Source organism: Grammomys surdaster, unplaced genomic scaffold (assembly GCF_004785775.1).
Source record: "Grammomys surdaster isolate TR1022 unplaced genomic scaffold, NIH_TR_1.0 126391, whole genome shotgun sequence".
In the NCBI taxonomy this organism is placed as follows: domain Eukaryota; kingdom Metazoa; phylum Chordata; class Mammalia; order Rodentia; family Muridae; genus Grammomys; species Grammomys surdaster.
The window spans coordinates 7969259-7975828 of NW_021621185.1; the positions used below are offsets into that span (position 1 = coordinate 7969259).

Sequence of the window (6570 nt, forward strand, 5' to 3'; positions counted from 1 at the left end):
ACCACAGATAGCGATTTTCTAACAGTGTGACCTGGAGACTTCTGTATCCATGAGTGTCTTCAGCACTGCAATAGGAAACTAGGAAAAAGTCAGAATATCACTGACACAGCTACATGGAAAATCTGTGACTGGTCAGTGTCTCAGCTTATACTTCTCATGAAGCAGAGTCAGTTATTTCTTCAGAAAATTCTATATAGAAGTGGATTATAGAGTTCACAAAGGAAGAACAGGACTGGTAAAAATCAGCACTTAGTACCCCACATAGCAGGCAGGTCTAGGAAGACATTGCAGAGAATCTGTGGTTGCAGAAAACAACGGTGAACTTAAAAAAAAATACAGACAACTTGCACTCTATTTTCAGCATGGATTAATTGCTAGATAATGAATGTTGATTGAGATAGTACTCAATATGAAGGGATGGACCATATATAGAAACTTGTTCTTTGAATACAAATCTAACAGAGAAAACCAACACTAAAATATTAGAACATAAGCACCAATGAACACTGCAGATGCTCCTACAGAACACAGATGGCTAGATATACGGAACAGCACAGAAACACAAGTAATGTAAAAAAAGCAAGACAATATGCCTCTTCAAAAAATTGACATCTCATAATGAAGGCAACTGATGAAGACATCTCAAAAAATTCTAGACTGAGAAGTCAAAAGAGTAGTAGAGATATATTTACTTAATTCAAAGAAGACAAATATTTTCCAATAGAAGACAAAAAGCAGATGAATGAAATATGGAAATAAAGTCACAATAAATAGAATAAAAAAGAGACAGTGATGCTGAAGAAAAGTAAAATCATGCTCGCAATGAAAAACACAACAGGTCAAGTTAAATAAAATATTTACTGGAAAGCTTCACTAATAAAATGGGTCATGTGGAAGATTAAATTTTAGAGGTGGGAGACAATACAAAGAAAGGAGTTTGATTATTCTGTCAATGTCAATGATAACTTTAAACACATAAGAAGGGAACATACAAGAACTTTAGACTACCATAGAAGGCGTATTTATGAATTACAGGTATAGAATGAGAAGATTTTATGTGAAAAGGATAAAATAGTTTTAATAAAATCAAAGAAGAAAATTTCTCAATACTAGGGAAAGATAAACATATCAGATACAGGAGGCACACTGAACACCAAATGTACAGAACAAGAAAAGAAATTCTTCACATCATATTGCACTTAAAACCTTTAATCTACAGAACAAAGAACATTGAAAGCTGCCAGAGAGAAGGGTCAAGTCACATGTGAAGATGAGCTCCTCAAAATAGCTTCCAACTTCTTAATTCTAAAACAAAGTAAAAACAAAGAAAAACTTGGAATAATGCATTTTAAATTCTAAAAGACCACAGCTACCAACCCAGCCTAACATAACTTTTTTTTTTATTGGATGTTTTATTTACATTTCATATGTTGTCCCCTTACCCCATCCCCCACCCACCCAGGAACTGCCATCCCCTTACCCCTCCTCCTTCTTCTCTGTGGATGTAACTCCTATGCACCCCTCCCACTCCCACCTCCCCACCCTCAAAATTCCCTCCCCCTGGGGCATCCAGCCTTCATGAGGTCAAGGATCTCTTTTTCCACCTATGCCCAGCAGGGCCCTCCACTTTTACATATTCAGCTGAAGCCCTGGATCCCCCCCTAAGTGCTCCCAGGCTGGTGGTTTAGACCCTGGGAGCTGTGGTTGGTTGGTATTGTTGCTTTCCTCATGGTGCCCCAAATCCTTTCAGCTCCTTCAGTCTTCACTCTAACTCCTCCATTGAGAACCCCATTATCAGTTCAATGGCTAGTTGTGAGCATCTGACTCTGAATATGTCAGACTCTTCTAACATAACTTTTAAAACTATATGTTTTAATTGAAAGAGAAAGAACCTTCAACTTCAAGGATAGCCCAGGCAGATTGGCAAGAAAGCAAATGTTGATGAGAATTTACGGAAAAGGGAATTTTATCTACTATTAGTAGCAGTGTAAACTTGTGCAACCACTACAGAAATAAGTGTGAAGATTCATCAAAAAGCTAAAAGTATGACTGGTATATGATCCAGCTATACCATTCCTGGTCATATACACCAAAGATGCTCTAGCTTCTTACAGAGACACTTGTATATCTCTGTTCATTATTGTGCTATTCACAGTTGTCAGATAATGGAGCCTGCCCAAATGTACATTAACCAATGAAATAATAATGAAATGTGGTATACATATACCATAGAATTGATTCAGATGCAAAGAAAAGTGAAATAATAAAATTTGTAAGACAATGAATATAACTGGGAAGTATTTTGAAAGAAGTAACCCAGGTCTCAATGACCATCATATGTGCCCTGTCATATGCAGATTCTAGCTACAAATTCAGAGTAGTGTGATGAAATGGAGTACATGAAGAGGCCAGAAGGATCAAAAGGAGCCACTGGGGAAGGAGGAAAGAGGCATTAAGAGGGGCATAGTAGAAATAGACACAATTAAAGTGCAAAGAGAAATAATGAGGTATACAATTTAAATATGGAGGGTAAAGTGAGGTAGAGTAGAAAAGGGGATGAAAGGAGGAAAAATAAACACTATGTGTGAAAATGTCCCAAGAAAACTTACTATTTTACAAGATTATTAAAAATATAATTTAAGAAAGAAATTATACGTGGTGGGATAATGCTCCTTCCAGAAATAGGTTATGAGTCAAGTGTCCAAGTGCCAGGTGTAGGATACTCCTTTATAAGATATTGATTAGAGTCTTCCAGCAACCATTGCAAGCTATTGCTACTGCTCTTGGTTACCCACTAAATGATGATAGATCTTGATTATGAAGATAGTACACGTATTATGTCACAAGATGTGGAACAATTATCCTCCCTTCCTGATAGCTTTCCTCGTGACATAAACTGTTTTGTGGACCACTAGGAGAGGAAAACCATCCACAGTTTTACCTAGCTGTGAGTTGGCCAGGCAAAATGTAGCTAGTAGTGCAGTAGTGGCATGGATATTACTTCAATAAGCAACTGTTGTCTGCTTGGCTTTAAGACCCCCTCCAAAAAAGGACAGGCATGGATGGTATAGTAAACCTTGTCAAGAGTTGGCTTGAAAGATCATAGGCCCTGGGGGAAAATGCATTACTTTCATTTTACTAATTGTGCATGTAGTCAATTTAAAAAAATACTTACATGTATATCCATAGATAAACTCTACTCTTAGCCGTCATCACTTTTGCAGTAAGCAGCAGTTAATACAGCAATGTCTAACTCTCAAAATCAATCTCACCTTCTCTAAAGTTCAGGGAATAATGTAGAAAAGAGAACGGAAGGAACAAAAGACCTAAAATATGTGAATATACTATACAAATATGTCATCTGGATATGAAAGAGCCATTGTACCTGTGAAGTCACTGCAGATGTGTATCCAGCACACAACCTACCCTAGACTTAGCCCAAAACAGAGTGTAGAAAGGGTTATGGAGGACTACCTCTCCCTGAAGAAGTATTGATAGTTAATGGTGCTTGGAGAATGGGTGTCATGTTCTTTAGTAGGATAGGCAATGATAAGTTAGTTTTGTTTTAGGAAATAAATTCCTACCTATATTTATGTAAACCCCTGCTAAAACAAGTGAGTCACATGAAAAGTCATGAATGTAGAAGGCACGCTTCTTAGGAAAACACTTAAAGTGAGAAAAGGGGGAATTATGGAGGATAATAGGGAGTTAAAGTGACTAAAACCATTGTATGCTTGTATGAAGATATTAAAGAATATAAAATAAATGTCAAAAATTCTCAATTAATCCCAGTGCATAGGAATAATCTAATAATTTGTTTGAGCTGTAAATACAAAATGTAGGAATGCAGTTATATAATTACCTTAGGCACGGTGATTGTATAAAGTACATATTTGCTATATACACTGCAAAGCATGGCAATATCTCCACTTAATTATTGTATTTAAAAGCATTAAAATTATAATTTTCCTTATAAACTTGCTAGAATACTGTATAATATACAACTTTTAAAAGTCTAATAAATCTTGAATAAGCTAGGGTAATTAATTCTGTCTTCATGGGGTGACTAAGGATTTAGTAAGTTCTGTAGACTGAGAATATATTCAGTACACACTTGTAAAATATAGAATCTTCATGACACCTACTGTCAGACAGGGATGGTGGTATATGCCTGCAAGGCAGAGGCTAGAAAACAGCATAATACACCAGGCAATCTTAAACAATTAGAGAGGGGGGGAGGAGAGAGACAGAGATAGAGAAAGAGAGACAGAGAGAGACAAAGAGAAGTAATTCCAGAAGGCAGAAGAATCTAGAGAAATCTTGACCAGCTTGGACTATGTAGGATTTCTAGGTAGCTTAAGCTACACAGTAAGAGTCTTTGTCAATAAACCAAGGTCTGGATATGTAGTTCAGTGGTCCAGTGTTGTCAAGTCCCTGAGTTGGTTCCAAAGACACACACACACACACACACACACACACACACACACACACACACACGTACAGACAATCATAAACACAATAATATAAACTTTCGAGCCGGGTGTGAAGGCTCAAGATGGCATGCCTGTTGGAGACCCCAATCCACATGAGCGTCCTCTCGCTAGCAGTCGCCACTATATTGACAGGCTATTTGACCCTGATCCCCAGAAAGTTCTCCAAGGTGTCATAGACATGAAAAATGCTGTAATTGGAAACAATAAACAGAAACCCAACCTCATCGTTCTAGGAGCTGTTCCAAGATTGTTGTATTTGCTTCAACAAGAAACCTCAATCACAGAATTGAAAACTGAATGTGCAGTGGTGTTAGGGAGTCTTGCAATGGGCACAGAAAATAATGTCAAGTATCCACTAGACTGCCATGTTATCCCTGCCTTACTACAAGGACTACTGTCCCCAGACCTGAAGTTCATTGAAGCTTGCCTCCGATGCCTTCGGACAATCTTCACCAGCCCGGTCACTACAGAGGAGCTGTTGTATACAGATGCCACGGTGATACCACACCTCATGGCGCTGCTGAGCAGGTCCCGCTACACCCAGGAATATATCTGCCAGATCTTCTCACACTGTTGCAAAGGGCCAGATCATCAAACAATTTTGTTTAATCATGGGGCAGTACAGAACATTGCTCATCTCCTGACCTCACCCTCCTACAAAGTTCGAATGCAAGCACTGAAATGCTTCTCAGTTTTAGCCTTTGAAAATCCCCAGGTATCGATGACCCTGGTAAACGTTTTGGTTGATGGGGAATTGTTACCACAGATATTTGTGAAGATGTTACAAAGGGATAAGCCTATTGAGATACAGCTCACATCAGCAAAATGTTTAACTTACATGTGCAGAGCTGGAGCAATTCGCACAGATGACAGCTGTATTGTATTAAAAACTTTGCCTTGTTTGGTTCGAATGTGCAGTAAGGAGAGATTGATGGAGGAGAGAGTTGAAGGAGCTGAGACCCTAGCCTATCTGATTGAGCCAGATGTTGAGCTGCAGAGAATCGCTAGCATAACCGATCACCTCATTGCCATGCTGGCTGACTATTTCAAGTATCCCAGCTCAGTGAGCACCATCACTGACATTAAAAGGCTTGATCACTACTTAAAACATGCCCATGAACTCCGCCAGGCTGCATTCAAGCTCTATGCCTCTCTTGGAGCAAATGATGAAGACATCCGAAAGAAGGTGAGTCTGGAAGAGGGGCGTCCCCAAGTCCTGACAGCCAGCAGGCAGGGAGTGACGTCAACCTGAAAGTCTTGGTGACGAGCACTAACAGTGGCTGTTTGAATATAATAAAGCAGAGTGACAAAAGGCATAATTGAAGAATGAATGGGACCTGGATTTGGGGGGTTGTTTGTTTTTAGAACATAGAGTGGCATGGCTATGCTGGAATGATACATAACTGGCCTGCTGATTGTGTCATTAACATGAATCATTATGTTGCACACTTTTGCATGTGTTCTGATAAAAATCATTTCTAGCACTGTGAAGCTTTAGACACCTTGAAAGATCTAACACTAGAATTGTAAGTGTTATTTATTGATATACCTTCTAATGCCATTGAGAAATTCAGATCTCTATTGTATATTGTTCTTTAATAATGTGGCTTAGTTTTATGTTTTGATTTGAAATTTTTATTTTATCTTTTGCTACTGTGCAAGTTTAATGTGAATAAAATCTTTGTGGAATGATGAAAAAAATAATATAAACTTTCTGAGTGTTAAAATATACTAAAAGTCCTTAATAGTCTGACTTGATTTCTCTGGAGTAAATATTGAGGTCCAGTAGACTTGAAGAAGTAAGTGTTGCATGAGCTCTCAAATATATTAAAAACATAAAATATAATCACTGAAATGTTAAATATCCTTATAAAAACAACAGAGTAATGAGACAGACTAGATAAATCTTAGACAATTCCTAAAACATAAACTAATTTATTTTAACATAAAATATGCAGGAAAGAGGTGTAATTAGAAAATTGTTCCTTGGGGTAAAATACCAATTTATACGCCTTAGTAACATAATTTAATGTGGCTCTAGAAATTAAACATCTAAATTTGGTGAACATCTTTTAAA

The 6570-nt window shown here is 37.7% G+C and overlaps 1 pseudogene; it reads left to right on the forward strand.

Moving 5' to 3' along the window:
* Positions 1 to 4555: 4555 nt before the first annotated feature.
* LOC114614564 lies at positions 4556 to 5745 on the forward strand (annotated as a pseudogene).
* Positions 5746 to 6570: the final 825 nt, after the last annotated feature.